Below are 17264 nucleotides of genomic sequence, written 5' to 3'. Positions count from 1 at the left end.
TATATTCAATAAAGATAAATTAATTACCTAGTTAATTAATTAGCAGTCATGTTTCTTTCAATGTTTAAAATGTGACAACAAAATCCCCAGGTATGTTGTTGGAAAGTCAGACTTTATTCTGCAGTCATTCTAAGACCCTCTAGGGTAGCTTATACTCCACATTATCAGTCCTCCTTGGTGTTAGCCTGCTGTGCCATCTGTCCAGAGGACACAGAGCCAGCTGTCCCTATCACAGCTAAACTCTGTGACCATGAACTTCTGGGCATGTGGACTGGCCCCCTGTTCTGCTGAGACCCAGCAAACAGCAAGCCAGTGTGATGCCACAGCTCAGAGCAAGACTCTGCTTGCCTGAGGAATCACCACAGCAACCAAGGCCGGCATCCTGAGACACCCAGCACTCCTGCCAGCCTGTACAGTGTGCTGTCTGTGACCACCAATCCGTCCACATGTCCCTTACACAGATGAGAGCGTATGACGCTCTGACATTATATTCAATCAGGGGTGTCCTGCAGCACCAACCATGGGAGACAAAACCCAACTGCTCTGGGCTCTTAGTTTGCACACACGCAACCATCTTCCCAAAAGAAGACTTAAAAAATGAGAACTGCATCAGGAGGGTGAACAGTACCATTCACAGACTGTGACTTGATTCGGCCTTTTTCTCTAGGGTTAATTCCAGGCCGCCCATTGAGATGCCTCCATGATGATGAGTTTCCTCTTAGAGGCCCTCATTGGCATTTCTCAATAGCTGATTTCACGTGTCACCCCTCTGAGCCATCAAACATGTTTTATTTAATGACTTTAAACCTCAAAGAGATGTTATTTGTGTCCCATTTCCCTTCCTGCCAGAGAAGTCTTTGGCTCCAGAAATAAAAGTTGCAGAACCAAATTATATGTATATATGTATGTGTATATATGTGTGTGTGTGTAGATAGATAGATAGATACCGTAGGTAGATAGGTAGATATATGTATGTGTGTGTGTGTATCATAGGTGTTCGTGGAACTTTGTCTAACTTTACACCACAAGATTTCTAAGTCTTAGGCTCCTGCTGATCCATAAACATGTGACACATTCTTCTTTTAGAACAGCGAATGTGTACTTGACCTACAGCAACATCACTCAAGGGGTTGCTGAGAGCAAAAGTTTCTTCCTCATTAGGCACAAAACTACAGTCCTCCACCTTATAAAAATATAAAATCTGGTTCTCTCCAGCTCTAAGGGGAGGAAAATGCGTTGGAAGGCAATGTGAGCTTTTCGGCATGCATTCAGTCTTTCTCTGCTGTGACTTCTTTTCCACGTGTTCTGACATATTCCCTTGAAGAGGAGAGGATGATGTAGAATTGTAGCTGTTCCACATGAAATATCCACCAGCTTCCAGCCTTTCAAACCTTTACCAAGATGGTCGTCCACCTTGCATGTGAGCACCGTCTGAACCATGATCAGGAATGGGAAGAAGAGCTGAGAATGACTGTCAGAAATATAATACAAGGGTTTTCCTGCTCGCGCACAAGCTCGACGCTGCATGTGTTTCCTTTGCCTACAGAAAGGCACAGAAAATACCTCTGACATAGTTCACCAAATATGTTAGCGTGTCTGCAAATTCAGAGGATGCAATTGTTCCTATCTAAAAGGACAGCCCAAACGTTCTTGGACACAGCCAGCTGACAGTGGAGTTTAGAAGCAGGCCCATTTCAGCCTTTGCCCTCCAGACCCTTTCTCTTGCCCCTTCACACTGGGTCCTTCTCACTAACTAGCCCTCACACACTTCTACTCAGAACCCAAGTTCCAGACACCTGTGCTGATTCTCCATCAAAATCAGCCCCCAGAGAGGATGAGCCTTCTTCACACTGAAAGAAAAATGACTTGTCAGGCTCAGGGCTGCCCTTCCCTAAAGCTCAGAAGAATACAGAAAGAAAAGAGTAAGAATCTGGGGGCTCCCTCACCCTCCAGGTGATACTAGGAAACACACAAGAATCCTTTTACCTTGGAACGAAAGCAAATCATTAAGGCTATTTGAGAGTTATAAAATTCTATTTCTTCCAAAACAATGTAGATCTAATCAAGGCATGATGACACTAGATGGTGTCTGGTTTATGACACCATTAAATTAAAATAATTAAATTAAATTAAATATTTACTAGTTTGACTATGTAGCAAGTCTTGTGCTAAGTTCACTTAGGGATCATTTCAGAAACAGTCTCGCTCAAGGAGCTTGTGATTTAGTAAGGCAAGGAAATTTATAATCAAAGGCATGTTAACAGAATGTATCACCCACTTATGAAAAAGTACACATAGGGAACCGGTGACTGCAACCACAGAGCCTAGGTGTATGACCTACTAACATCTTGTGGGAGAACTGCAGTCCCCACCAGCTTCCTTTGGCTTTGACAAAAATGATAACATCCCAGGGGTAAGAGCTGACTAGGCACTTTTGGCAGCATTGGTTGAAAATCAGGTCATATGCTGCTCCAGTACATGACCAGAGAAGGCAGAGTCGCAGGGCTCCAGCTGGGAGGCTCCTCAGAGATTTTTTGTTTTTATTAAGTCATAAACACATAGATCATATATACATTAATGCCTTTATGGGAACAATGTGCTGATTTTATATACAATTAGGAATTCTTACATCAAACCAATTAATATAGCCTTCACCTCATTTACTCAATTATTGTGTTAAGACATTTATACTCTATACTTAAAAGATTTGACATGTACCCTTGTGATATGAACCATAGGAATGGTCCCACCATTTACCCTCCTCCTGTCGAATCTTTCCCTCCCCTCCAATCCCCCTCCACTTACCTCCTTCATCTTGAACTATAGTTGTCTTTATTAATCCATTCATGGGTCGATGAGAACTAAGGCTTCTTCTGTGACTTGGCAATTATGAATTGAGCTGCAATGAACAATCTGGTGCAAATATCTTTGTTGTAAAGTGATTTTTTGTCTTTTGGATATAGACCTAGTAGAGGAATTGCAGGGTCAAACGGCAGTTCTACTTTTAGATCTCTGAGTGTTCTCCCAACTACTTTCCAAAAGGAATGTATTAGTTTGCATTCCCACCAGCAGTGTGGAAGTGTTCCCTTTTCTCCACATCCATGCCAACATCTGTAGTTTTGGGATTTTGCAATGTGAGCTACTCTTAATGGAGTTAGATGATATCTCAAGGTGGTTTTGATTTGCATTTCTCTGAGGATTAAAGATGATGAGTATTTTTTCATGTGTCTGTAGGCCATGTGCTTGTCTTCTTCATAGAAGCTTCTGTTCAAGTCTCTTGCCCACAGTGAAATGAGATCACTTGTTCTTTTCTTATTAATAAGTTTGAGTTCTCTGTGGATTCTGGTTATCAAACCTTTGTCAGAAACATAACCTGCAAATATCCTCTCCCATTTTGAGGACTGTCTGCTTGCTTTAATTACAGTGTTCTTGGCTGTGTAGAAGTTTTTAATTTGATCAGGTCCTAGTACTGTATTTTTGGTGTTGCTTCATTTGCTCTGGGGGTCCTCCTCATAAAATATTTTCCCAGGCCAATTTTTTCAAGAGTTTCCCCTGCATTCTAAGAATCTTGGGCTTCTAAGAGATTGGCCCCCTGAGTAGTAAGGCCAGAGGTGCCCAGTTGATATTCCTTTATCTGGCTTTTATCTGAGTATCTTAATTTTTAAATTTTACTTATTTGTTTCTGAGAATGCTCAGGTAAGCACTCGGAAAACATTTTATTTAAAGAAGAAAAAAATAACAGAATTAAGAAACTGTATTAAAGTTAGTTACACTCAACCATAGCCAAAACTCAACCTTCTCTGTGAGGCACAGTTCATGTCACTGTGACAGAAGACATTCCAACAGAAGACAGTCCTGTGAGGCCACAACTTTCCACCGAAAACTCACCCCTTTCCTTACTGGTGACTAGAATTGATAGTGGTAAACTCCCAGCCCTCACAGCAAAAACACTCCTTTGTAGATAGAATGAGATTATCTCATGATCAATGTCCTTTTAATTCTGCTTTTAGTTGTTCACTGAAGGTTGACATTTTGCCATTAAATTAATCTTTTCTAAGAGTGATTGGATTGCTTTCTTAAACGCAGAAATATCACCTAAGCTATACAAAGTTAGTATTTTAAAGTTCATAGGAATAAAGACATACAGAAAAAAAAATCATGCAAATATGCCAGCCACAATATACTATGGTTATAGCTAAAGCTATTCACACATTGCATTTGTTATACACTTAGTTTCCCTAATAATACATACCAGACATTTTCCCATTTAAATGAAACTGCAGCAGCACCATTTTTAGAATTAAACAATAAAATAAAACACCTGTGCATAAAGTACATCATTGTACAGATGAGGGAATGATCGACTCTTCTTCAAAGAGTAATACTGCTCCGAGTTTTAAAAAACAGCTAGAAATTTGCTTGGCAAACAATGGAAGAAGACCACTGTTGGCAGCAAAAAAGGACAAAAAGATGGTGTGTGCCATGCTACTGAGGAAGGAAAATGTGACGTGCTGGGGAGTTTTAAAGCAACTTAATAAAGCTGCATCACATATAAAAAGTTATAAGTTACTTAGTTAGAAAATCAGGTAAAGTTTCTCACCGTGATATAGTCCAACTTATTTATTTTTGCTTTTACCTAAGTTTGTGGTATTATATATAAAAAGTTATTGCCAAGGCCCCTGTGAAGGGGCTGCTCCCCTGTTTTGTTTTGTTTTTTTCCAAATAGTTTTACAGCAAGTCTTACATTTAAGTTTTTATTCATTTTGAGTTGGCATTGTGTCAAATTGAGTTCAGTTTCATCCTTTTGCTTATGGGTGTTCAGTTCTCTCATCAACATTTACTGAAGAGATGGTCCTTTCTTCATTGTGTATTATTGGTGCCCTTGCAGAACATTCATTAACCATATATACTTGAACTTATTTGGGGCTTTATATTTTATTTCATTGGTCTATATCTAGTTTTATGCCAGTACTATACCATTTTTATTACTATAGTCATATAATATAACTTGAAATCAGGAAATATGATGCCTTCAACTTTGTTTTCTTCAGAGGATTACTTTGGCTATTTGGGGTCTTTTGTGGTTCCATTTGAATTTTAGAAATGTATTTTCTATTACTGTGAAAAATATCACAGAATTATTGCATTGAACATTGCATTGGGTAGTATGGACATTCTAACATTATTAATTCTTCCAGTCCATAAACACAGGATATGCAGTTTCCACTTATTTTTGTCTAAGGATTGGGAGAAAGTATTTTCAAACCATTATCTTATTAGGTTAATATCCTTTATATGTAATAAGACAAAAAATAGCTTTGTAACAACAAATAAATTGATTTAAACATGAGTAAAGTCCTAAATAGTCATTTTTTCCAAAGAAGGCAAGCAATGGCCAACAGATGAAAAGATGCTCATCATCATTAATCACCAGATTAATTCAAATGTAAATCACGATGAGGTACCACCTCACACTTCTGAGGATGGCTATCACCAAAAAGACGAGACATAGCAAGTGGTGGAGAGGATATGGAGAAAATGAAATCCGTGCATGATTTGGTTTAATGTAAATTGATACATCCATTTTGGAAAACAGGAGGAGATTCCCCCAAATATTAAAATTAGAACTACCATATAACCCACCAATCCCTCTGCTGGATATATAATCAAACGGAATGAAATCAATCTCTGGTAAAGATATCTCCACTCCTAAGTTCATTGTGGCATCACAATAGCCAAGTTATGGAAACAAACATCATTTGGTGGATGCATGGTTAAAGAAAAGGTGATACTGTCATTTCTGACAAAATGAGGGCACTATGCTAAGTAAAATAAGGCAGAAACAGAAAAAAATTCTGTATGATCTTACTTACATGTGGAACCTTTTTTTAAAAAGTCAAATGCATGGAAATAAGGGTGGGGGGGTTCATGGGGAGATATTGGTCAAAGTATACAAAGTTACTGTTATGTAGGAAGAATATCTAGAGATCTAATATACAGCAGAAGAACCATAGTTAATGCTACTGTATTATAATGCAAAATTTGCTAAAAGAGTAGATCTTAGGTTCTCCCACCAAAAGAAAAAGAGGTAACTCTGTAAGGAGATGGATATATTAATTTGCTTGACTGTATTAATATCAAACCATCATGCTTTATACTTTAAATATATACAATTTTGAAAAAAAATGTAAAGTAGATGGGGGCCAGAAATGAAATTATGTTGGCCAGGATGAGGAATGTGGCATGTATCCTAGTGCCATTGCTTCCTTAACTTCTTTTGGATTGCCACTGGCTTTGAAAATCTTATGAGAATGGCTGCCAATGGCTTTGCAAATCTTATGAGAACTATGGATTCAGTCCCCCAAAATATATGTGTACAAAGTGCATATAAATATTTAAAAATAATATGGAAGATTCAGAGGCCACTGAGGTTAAAGCCACTGAAACATTTTAGGCAAGAGAGTGACATAGTCAGACTTGCTCCTGTTTTCCCAAAATTATGCTTAACTGGATCATATTCAGTCCTATGCTTATCTATCTCTTTTCCCTTCAAATAACTTTGTTATCCAAAAGAGAAAAGTAATCATGTTGTGGAATCTCAAGTGACCATATGCAGTCATTTAGGATATAATTTTACAAAATAGAAATGCATATATACTATGAAATTCCCTTCTCTCACAGTTATCAGATACATTAAATCTAAACTTGTTCTTTAATTCCTCTATGTATATTCCGAAACTTTGTCTTTAGTTATTATAATCTTCTATAAATATTCATAGAACACCTAATGGAGAATTCTATATCACATGGCTAAAAGAGAAAAAAAAAGTTTGGCTCTTGCCCCTGAGAGAAGTGAAACCTTCCGAAAGTCTACAGTGCTCCAAATCTAAACACTTCACCCAATCTTAGGTGATAATTAGTTCAATTCATTGGCAAAGTACAGCTTTCACTGAGGAGACTTGATTTTCCTTTCTGTGATATTTTGTTGCAGTATTTTTTTCTCAAGCAACAAGATGTCTACCTCCGTCTGTCTTGCATAGAGGCAGAGCACAAGGTTTCAGCCACAGCCACCAGGGGGCAGTCACGTCCTTGTCTCTGCCATGTTGTAGCTCTGTGTCCTTAAGCCAGTCACTTAACTTCCCAGGCTCCCATTTTAAACACCTGAATAAGTGCTAAAATAAGTGGATATAGGCTGTTGCTATTTACTGCAGATGTATGTAATACTAGTACATAATAGCCCTTTGATAAAGGAAGACTCACGATTCATCGATAAAATAGGAAACAAGAACCCCAAGACAGGCACTGTGGCTCACACCTGTAATACTAGCACTCTGCGAGGTTGCGGCCTGAGGATCCCTTGAGCTTAGTAGCCTGAGCAAGGGCAAGTCCTCGTCTCTGCTAGAAACAGAAAAACTTAGCTAGGCATCATGGTGGGCATCTGTAGTCTCAGCTACTTGGGAGACTGAGGCATGAAAATAGCTTGAGCCCAGAAGTTTGACATTGAGTGAGACTCTCAAAAAGAAAAAAAAAAAAAACAAAAAACCAGCAACACACACACCACGAAGCACACAGGGATACAGGACAGGGATCACTAATGTTCACCAGTTACCCTGCTCTCTCCCTCCTTCTAGTCAAACAATTGTGTATAGAGAGAAATGGCCTGAAGAGCCATCAAAAATGTTTTCTGTCTCTTTAAAACATCCTCCACTCTTTTTGGAAACTGAGACTTCCATCCCTACCTTTGTCCAGTCTGGAGGGGCAAGGGAATGTATTTTGTTCTTTGTGCTACAGAAGGTGGACCAGGTGGGCCTCCCAGGTCAGCCAAGGTCACATCTTGACTTTGTCTTTGGCTGAGAGGGGACGATTAGAATCATTAACTGTAGTTAAATGAAAATAGCCTAGAACTAAAGGCCCTCACTTTAAAAGCTATTTCAGTTTATGTACAGGAAACTTGGTACTTTTGTAGGAGAGTCTCCCATTTTCCCTCATAGGCCAGCAAAATAACAAACTTCTCTTTTCTTTTTCTCAACTGCTTATCCCTGCATTTTTGATCAGCCTTGGGGACAAGGGCTGAGCTTTCAGTAATAACTGTTCTGCATTTTCCAGCTCCCTCTGCACTTAGGTATGGTCACGTGACTGAGTCCTATGTGGATGGAGTTGATGGGCACCAGTTTTCAGTATGGCCCATGAAATTTCTCATAATGAGTCCATACATTATTGTTGGCTAGCTAAATAGCAAGGAAGCTGGATTGAAGGAGAAACTAAGTTGACATGTTATTTTTATGTTCTGCAACCTGAATTTTACAAAACTCTTGGTGGGCGATGACTAGGGTGGAAGCAGTAATCATCAAAACAGAAAAACTATGACTTCCGAAACATTGCTAAAACCCTGAAAACTGAGGGTTCATGAGCTCCCAGAATATGAAATAGTGTGTTTCATAAAAGAACAAATCTAAATATTCTCAAGAAACAAAGAGTCAAGAATACTTGACTTGATGAGGAGATTCGGTCCAGAAAGAGAGGAATCAAAATTAAGCCAAGTCAAAATTAAGGCTATCCGCTCTAACTCAGTCCTTCATGTTTCTTTAACAAATAGATGGCACCATTTAAAGACGAATAATAACCAGAAAGAAAGCAGGATTAGGCTTTAGCAAATACCAAATATCAACAAGGAAGGAGGAAGCAAAAGAAAAACATAATTCTAGAGAGAAATTACCCAAAGAAAAACAGGGGAAATTTTCAGGTAATAATTATCCATGAACCTCAGGAAATTCTGGATAAAAAGAACTACTTTCTAGAAAAGACCTCAAGAAAATTCAAAGATTAAGTGAAGTATTGTAAATACTTAAAATAAAATATAGTAAAATATAAGTAATGAAAATAAAATTGAAGGAGATAGAAATGAGTTGTCAGAACTTAGGAAAAAAGTAATAGACAAAAATATGGTATGAAGGTGAAAGGAAACCAACTTTTGAAATGAAATGAACAAAGAGACAAATATAAGATAGACAAGCCTGAGATAATCACACAAAATGAATTGAATAAAGATAAAGTATGATGAAGAGACTATAAAGACATGGCAAGCAAAGATAATACACCATAATTCATATTCCTGAAGGAGTGAATAAAATGAACAGGAAAATAAATCAAACATACAATCATACTCTGCAGTAAAGCTTGAATGTGAGACTTGAAGGGTACATGTCACAAGGAAAAAAATTAAGTCCTGAACAAAAAACATGAAGCTATATGCCAGTAACTCATTGAAATCAAAGTTTTTAAAAGAAAATATGGGTGTTTTGATTGACATTTCCTGTGCCCCACCCACCACAAGTCACCGAAAAGTTTTCAGGAAGTCGAGATTGGTCTAACTCTTATCCATAGCAGTATTCAATTCAAGGAAAAAGTGGAAAGTTACCTCAAACGTTCTGTGAGAAAAAAAGGATCCATCTAAGTTATTCTTTTGGTATGAAACCTACTGGTTGTGTTTACAAGACATGGAGGGATGGCTCTCTAACACTAAAATAATCTATCAAGGGTGTCCAACCTGTGGCCCATGGGCCACATGCTGATTTCATGAGGTTTGGGCATGTCTGTGATGTTGATATCAAAAAATATGCATAGACCTTTTTTTTCTTGCTAATAAGCTTGGTTAGTATTTATTTATTTAATGTGCACCCAAAACAACTCTCCTTCTTCCAATGTGGGTCAGAGGGGACAAAAAAAGGCTGGACACCCCCAACTACATCATTTCCTCTAAGTAACCCAAACAGATGCTCTAAGTAAAGAGGGGCTTGCTGGTCAGATACAAATCCAGTAAGCCCACCCCCTCCTTCCAACAAATCGCCAATTCCAAACTCCTCAGAGATCAAAATTCTGGAAATACCACCTTTGAATGGAAAGCCCAGTATTCTCAATATGTAAGAAATCAGGGAATAATAGTGGACAATGAAATCTCACAAATGAAAGGTTGATCAAATGGGGAAGCTATGGTCAAATTACTAGTCATAAATGCTGAATCCATTTATAAATTTAAAACTAAATAAATGCATGCTTTCCAAGAAACAACATATGATAGTGCTTCTGGAAAGGAGCTTGAATCCTGAGTTTGAATCCTGGCCTAGAGTCAGATCTCTAGTTTCAGATCTCTGCTCTTCTCCTTACTAACTATGTCACCTTGAGAGAGCTATTCAATGCATTGTTTTCCCCAATTTATTCACCTGTAAAATGAAGGTACCATCAGCCCCTAAGCCATGGTGTTTTTGGAAGAATCAAACAAGTCTTTTGCACAATGTGTGGTGCTGAGTAAGTGCCTGGTGATTGCTAACTATTTCTGGGTTGTGTATGCAACCGCTAAGGAAGGTCCCTTTCCAAAGGACACAAAGAAGCTGCTTCCATGTGGTAATATGAGAGGTGACGCAGAAGAATCTGGCATTGCTTTGGAGTCAGAAAAAGGCCAGAATTTGTCTTCTATTTCTGCCTGGTCCTTCCAGCCTTCCCTTATCCACGTGTCTGGATCCACAGTAGCCAACCCCAACTGGTATACAGCGTTAGGTAGATGAGGAGTCCACATTTAGAAATAGGAAGTTTCTAACCAGGGTCATACAAGTAGCCAAAGGCAAAGATAACTTTTCATCCCAGATCTTTTGACACCTAGACAAATACTTACCAATGAACAGCAGTGGTATTTATAAGCCTACGTCTTTATTTTCTGTGGCTTAATGGCCTAATAAGCTAGGGATGCATTGGTATTATAAACTCACTTCCTCTAACATGAATTCCTATTCCTTAAAACAACAAGTAAACAGAGGAAAATGTAGCTTAAGACCAATAAATTTACTATATGCAAGCCCACTCCACCTTTCCTATTCCTATACTTATATCACAACTCTTATTCCCACTTAAACTCAGAAAATTATTATGATCCTTCTCAACAAAGTGGTCCAGGCACACAGTGCCATTCCATTGGTCCTTGGGATGAACATTTTTTCACCTTCTGAGCAGCTGATTCAAAACACAAAGCCTCACAACACAGGGTGAACATTGACTCATTCCCTAAAATGCACAACTGCTCAGGGATAAGCTCTCATCCCTTCCTTATTACATTTACCTTTTGTTTACTTGGAGATGTTATTAATTAAAAGTAAATCAAATTCACTGAGAGAAACTCTGTCTAATTAAAACGCCCTCAATAATTTTGTCAAAATTATTAAAACAGGGACATGGTCTATTAGCTATATGCTCTACTGAATCCTTTCAGAAAGTCAAAGAGTTATTACAAATCCAGGAGAATTAAGAATTTATCCAGAAAACTAATTTGTCATCTCTGAATGAATAATACTAAAAACCCACCAAGAGACAGAAAATCATTTTATAATGCAAAGAGCTTTCTCAAGAAAGCTAAACATGATGCCTTTATCTGAATACATGCTAAGGTGCTCACGCATTTATCTGCTATGCATCACAAAATTGCCCATATGGGCCACACTTTTCCACACTGTTTAAATATTATCCCAACCTGAATCTGGAACCAAAGCAATTCTCCATCCAGTATAAACAATGTTATGGAGCACACTGTGCTAAACAAATAAAGACCCTCCTTAAGATCACCCCAGTCAGACTTTAAAACTATATAAGTATCTGGCCCTCATTTCTCTTTTTGAGATGCTGCTCAGACTTCATCAAGGGCTGGCTTTGCTTGATCAGCAAGCTTTTCCGATGGTTTTAGGGGCATTATCATATAACACAGTTAATTTCTACATAACGTTCTATAAGTTGGATGTTTTAAACTACTATTTTAAAGAAGAGGAATTTGAGGTTCTGCGAACTTCAGGAACTAGCCCCAAATTTTATATGGTAAAAAATGGCAGATCATAGGTACATACCAGTCTGTTGAAAAAGAGAAATTTATGCCTTCATCCATGCATTCTTCTCACTCTTCTTTTTTTTTTTTATTTGAGGCAGTCTCACTTTGTGCCCTGGGTAAAGTGCTATGGTGTCCTACCTTACAGCAACCTTAGAACTCTTGAGACCAATCCATTTCTTTGTCTCAGCCTTCTGAGTAGTGGGGACTATAGGGACCTGCCACAACGCCTGGCTATATTTTCTGGGTTTTTTTTTTTTTTTGAGATGGAGCCTCAAGCTATCCCCCTGGGTAGAGTGCCTTGGCATCACGCTCACAGCAACCTCCAACTCCTGGGCTCAAGCGAGTCTCCTGCCTCAGCCTCCCAAGTAGCTGGGACTACAGGCGCCCGCCACAACACCTGGCCATTTTTTGGTTGCAGCCATCATTATTGTTTGGCGGGCCCGGGCTGGGGATTTGAACCCACCACCTTAGGTGTATGTGGCTGGCGCCTTAGCCGCTTGAGCCACAGGCACCGAGCCTATATTTTCTGTTTTAGTAGAGACAGTGTCTCCTTTTTGCTCAGGCTGGTCTGGAACTCCTGAGCTCAAAGGCTCCTCTGGCCTCAGCCTCCCAGAGTGCTAGGATTACAGACATGAGCCACTGCACCTGGCCATCATTCATTTATTCTTTCAACATATATTTATTAAATGCCATTAAGCCCTAGCTTACAATAACAAACAAGGCCAAACAAAATTTTTTTCCTTTGTGACACTTAAGTTCTATGAATGAGATAGAAAAAAGGCAGAAAACAAAGAAAAATAAACCCTAAGTCTTGATAATAAAAAGCATTTGAAAGGTAAGGAATGGAGAACTACAGTTTTAGACAGGAAAAGCCAAATAATCTTTTCTGAGTGATGACATTGGAGAAATGTGAGTGATATGAAGGAAGCTGATGCTTGAGGAAATGTCCCCAGTCAAAAGAAAATGCAAAATTCCTAAGGCAGAAAGGAACAGAAAGAAGAAGTTGAGTGAGAGGGATGCAGGTGTCTGATCCTGGGGGTTATATTATACTCTGAGTGGAATGAAAACCATTGGGAAATTTCAGTGGAGACTGACATGACCTAACTTATACTTTTAAATGAGAAATAGCTAATATGTGGGGAATTGGTTCTAGCTCAGCAAAAGTCAAAGGGAGAGGGAAGATATTGCCATAGTCCAAAAAGGTTAGTAGCAGAAATGGTTAGCAGTGGTCAGGTAAGAGACTCATCTTAAAAGCAGAGTCCTTAGTCCTGGATACTGGAGAGTGTGTGGCTGTGAATGAAAGACAGGCTACCCATGGGCTGTCTTTAGCTTCAAATCTATCCTCGATTGCCCTGCTATGAAACTAGATCATTTCTCCCTGTCCAATAGACATGATGCTAAACTAAGTTCATCAACACATACATGTGACCTCCTGCGGGGACCAGGGGTGGAAGGGAGAACAGCCTCTTCTCCCAGGTTCTATCCTGGGCTCTCTCAGCAGCCTCCTGATGTGGGCAATACATGCAACCTCCTGCAGTCAACTACCCCTGCACCTTAAAGGGCAGTTTTCAAGGGCATCCAAGTCTTTGGGCAGATTCCCGGAGGATATTAGATCTCATTTCTCCCCTTGGATGCCTTTTCCTAACACTCCCACATGTAACTTTCCAGAGAGTTCCATCAGCGCAGCACCTTTGTAAACTGGTCCATCACCCAGGGTGCCCTGGCTTCACCCTTTCCAATGATGTCTGAGTTTCAGCCCTGGCAGGGGAAGCCCTTATCCAGATTTATTTCTTTCTTACCTCCTCTGCCTCTGATCTGAAGATATTAACATTTCCCTGTATCTCCTAGTCCTGTATTTTTTAGAATTATTTTTACCTCTTAGTAGCTAATTCCCCATTACTCAGATCTCTTGTTATAGTGAATGATTCTTCATATTAAACTTTCCCTTTTCAAACTACCATGCGGTTTCTTTTCATAATTAGATTTTGACAAACACAAAGGGCATTAAGAATAATTTCTTGGTATTTGGTCAGAGCAGATGGGTAAAAAGTGTTGTCTTTTGCTGAGATCAGGGAGACTGCTGAAGGGAAGAAATCAATGTTCTGCTCTGGTTGAGTTAAATTGAAGCCGCTTATTACTATAAGTAGAGGCAGTTTTATATGTGTGGCAGGAACCTAGGAGAGAGGACAGAGCAAAGCATATAAATGGGGGAGGATCTGCATTCAGATCGAATTCAGAACCACGGCTGGGGGTGGTGCGGTGCTGGGATTTCTTAGAAGAGTGTGTAGAAAAAGGAAGGTTGCTAGGACTGAACTCTCTGGAATTCCAACCTTTAGAGACTGGGAAAAAGAGGATGAGTGTCAAAGAAATTGAAATGGAGTAACTAATGAAGTAGGAGAAAACCCACGCACAGGAGGCATTTTAGTAATTAAATGAAGAAAGCGTTTCAACAAAAAGAGATTGCTCAACTGATTCCTATTCTGTTGAGACTAAACAAGATGAAAACTCATAATTAACCACTGGATTTGTAAGTTGACATTGCCAATGACCTTGACAAGCTTGGTATGGTGGAGATGGGTTCAAAACAAGCTGGAAATGCACCATGGAAATAATGAGAGGAAAAGAACTGGAAACAGAATGTAGACAATCCTTTCAATAACTTTTCCTATAGAGAATTTATAAAGGAAAGCAAAGCCCTGGCATGGCATTTACTGGAGCCAGTGGACTATAGGACAGGCTCTTACTGTTTTACTACAGGGTCTTTTATGCAGATGTGGCTGGTGCAACAGAAGGAGAGAAAATGACAGTTCAGGGTATTGAGGCCACAGCTGCAGAGGCAAAGCCCTGAGTGGGCAAGACGGGATGGGATCCATGGGATGGGGAGACACACACACATATTTACACACTGACACTCATGACTATGTGGTTTCATAATTTGGGAGCAGTATTATTTCAAAAATGATTTGAATTGATCTTTCAGAATAATATCTTATATTTAAATATCTTAAAATGTTTTGTGGTTTCAAGGCATCACGGTAGCAAAAACCCATTTATATCATGTACTGCCGTTGCTTTGATCTTTTTCATTTGGCTCCGTAAGTCTGAACTAAATAAGTAAACTCTCATGTTTTCTAGCAACTCTGCTTGACTTTCCTTGGCAGGCTGGGTGTTATCCTCCTCTTGGCCTCTGTGAACTTAACCCACAGCACAATTCATGATGCACACATTTTCACTCTGTCAGGTCTTTTTAACAACAAACAGGATAACTGGAGCAAACTTCAGTTTGACCTGTTCAAAATTCTTAATCTCTTTATATCCATAAAAGGTAGAATTAATTTAAAAATCAAATATCAGCCAGTACTTTCAGAGAAATTCAGTGTGTGTTCACTTCTTAAATATTTACAACTAACTTTGATCTCAAATGAAAATTCATTTATTAAAAAATCTGGCAGATCCTCAGGAGGGAGTGTGTCATCTGGGGTGACTTTACTGGTAGCAACAGAAGATATAAGACTCTTTGTGTCTCTATAATATACCAACACTGGCCAAAGGGCATCTGAGGACAAGGCCTGGAAACCGACTAATGTTGTTGACAAATTACCTCTGCATGTTTTTTTTTTTTTTTTTTTGAGACAGAGCCACAAGCTGTCCCCCTGGGTAGAGTGCTGTGGCATAGCTCACAGCAACCTCCAACTCCTGGGCTCAAGCGAGTCTGCTGCCTCCACCTCCCAAGTTGCTGGGACCACAGGCAACCCCCACAAAGCCTGTCTATTTTTTTTCAGTTGCAGCCATCATTGTTGTTTGGCAGGCCCAGGCTGGATTCGAACCCACCAGCTTAGGTGTATGTGGCTGGCACCTTAGCCACTTGAGCCACAGGCACCGAGCCCGTCTGTGTGGTTCTTAGCACAACCACTGTCTTATAGGTTACATGATTATAATCTTATAATTAATGTTTATTATATTTTTATTATAGTATTACAATCCAATGCAAATAAAAGTGATTTATAAAAATATATTTTAGGATATATCAGTGAATATATTCCACTTTAAGAAAGACTCATTACATTATTATTGAATTTCCTATTTCCATGCATAACCAAGGATTCTCTCATAGGCTAGTGGTTTTCATTGTGGGCTGAAGGTTACTCAGAGGTTTATTAATCTTGGATGGAGGGTGGTCTATGCAGAAGGGCAAGGCAGTTTCTTCACCTTCGAGTCATTTGGGTACACAGGGCTGATACTTAAAAGACACAAGGGTGTTAATACCATACAGAAGACACTAGGGCTCTGGTAGAGTTTTCTGTCATCCTTACAGCTTCTCTCCTGCCCTCAGGCAACTGACACTGAGAACCCTACTCAATCTGTTCAGAAAGAAATCGTAGATAGTGCCCATTGTGAACCATTCATGAAATTCAAAATATTCGTTTAGTATGAAATAAGAGGTTAAATGTGAAGTTATATGTTAATAGGTTACAACAAAAATGGAGATGAGAGGTAGAACTTTAATTTTAGAAAAGTTTATGAAACTAATGTTGTAAAACAACTTGGGTGTGAGGAGCGAGGGGAAGGCAACTCTTACAGAGCAGATGTCTGGCTCTCTCCCAATTCTGAGGGAAAATATCAAGGAAATAGAAGCATGAGGGTTTGGGGAAGGGACAGAGGGGCCATGAGCCCAAGGAGCCAGGAAAGGCTGCCTTCGATTGTAAGAATCACTGAAGAAACTTTTTCCTAGACTTAGTGCTTAAGGATCACTGTCTAGAAGGAAAGTTAGGTTTGCTAGCAACTGACCTCCTGAAAAGATAATGTGGCCTGATGATAAGAAAGTTCAGTTGCTCTTCTACCTGAGGAAGACCTTGAGGTGTGAGAAACAATGGCTTTGGGCTTTGGGATGACAAACCCTGAGATGGAGAGGACAATCTCCCCTAAGTCCCTTCATCTACCCGGGACCATACAAAATAATTTGCCTGCTTCTAGAGTTCCTAGCCATGATATTTCCAACCAAAATCTAATAGGCATTGCCTACCATCTTCAGGTACATAGACTTGAAAGAAAACATTAATCCTTACTTTTTTTTTCTTTTAGAAAGTGAACATTTCTCTTGCTTGGCTTTTGTGGTATTGATTCTTCATCCTTAAAATTCAAAGCATTCTTCAGAATATGTTCAGGTGTAAATTCCTTTCTATTTGCTTTTCCTTTACTTAAGAGGTAACCTTAATAGGAGGTCTGAAGTCTTCTTACATCTCAGAGTAGTGTTTTTCTTTCTAATACTTTGACTTTATCCATAGGATCAGTTCTTGACTGTTAAAGTTCCTATTACATATATCAACTCTCCTAATTTTTTTAAAAAGTTGTTATTGTGTCAAATATACACAACATAAAAATAATCATCTTAGCCATT

The sequence above is a fragment of the Otolemur garnettii genome, unplaced genomic scaffold (genome assembly GCF_000181295.1).
Source record: "Otolemur garnettii isolate 467f Iridium unplaced genomic scaffold, OtoGar3 scaffold00028, whole genome shotgun sequence".
Lineage (NCBI taxonomy): Eukaryota > Metazoa > Chordata > Mammalia > Primates > Galagidae > Otolemur > Otolemur garnettii.
Note: the sequence above shows the minus strand (reverse complement) of the source record.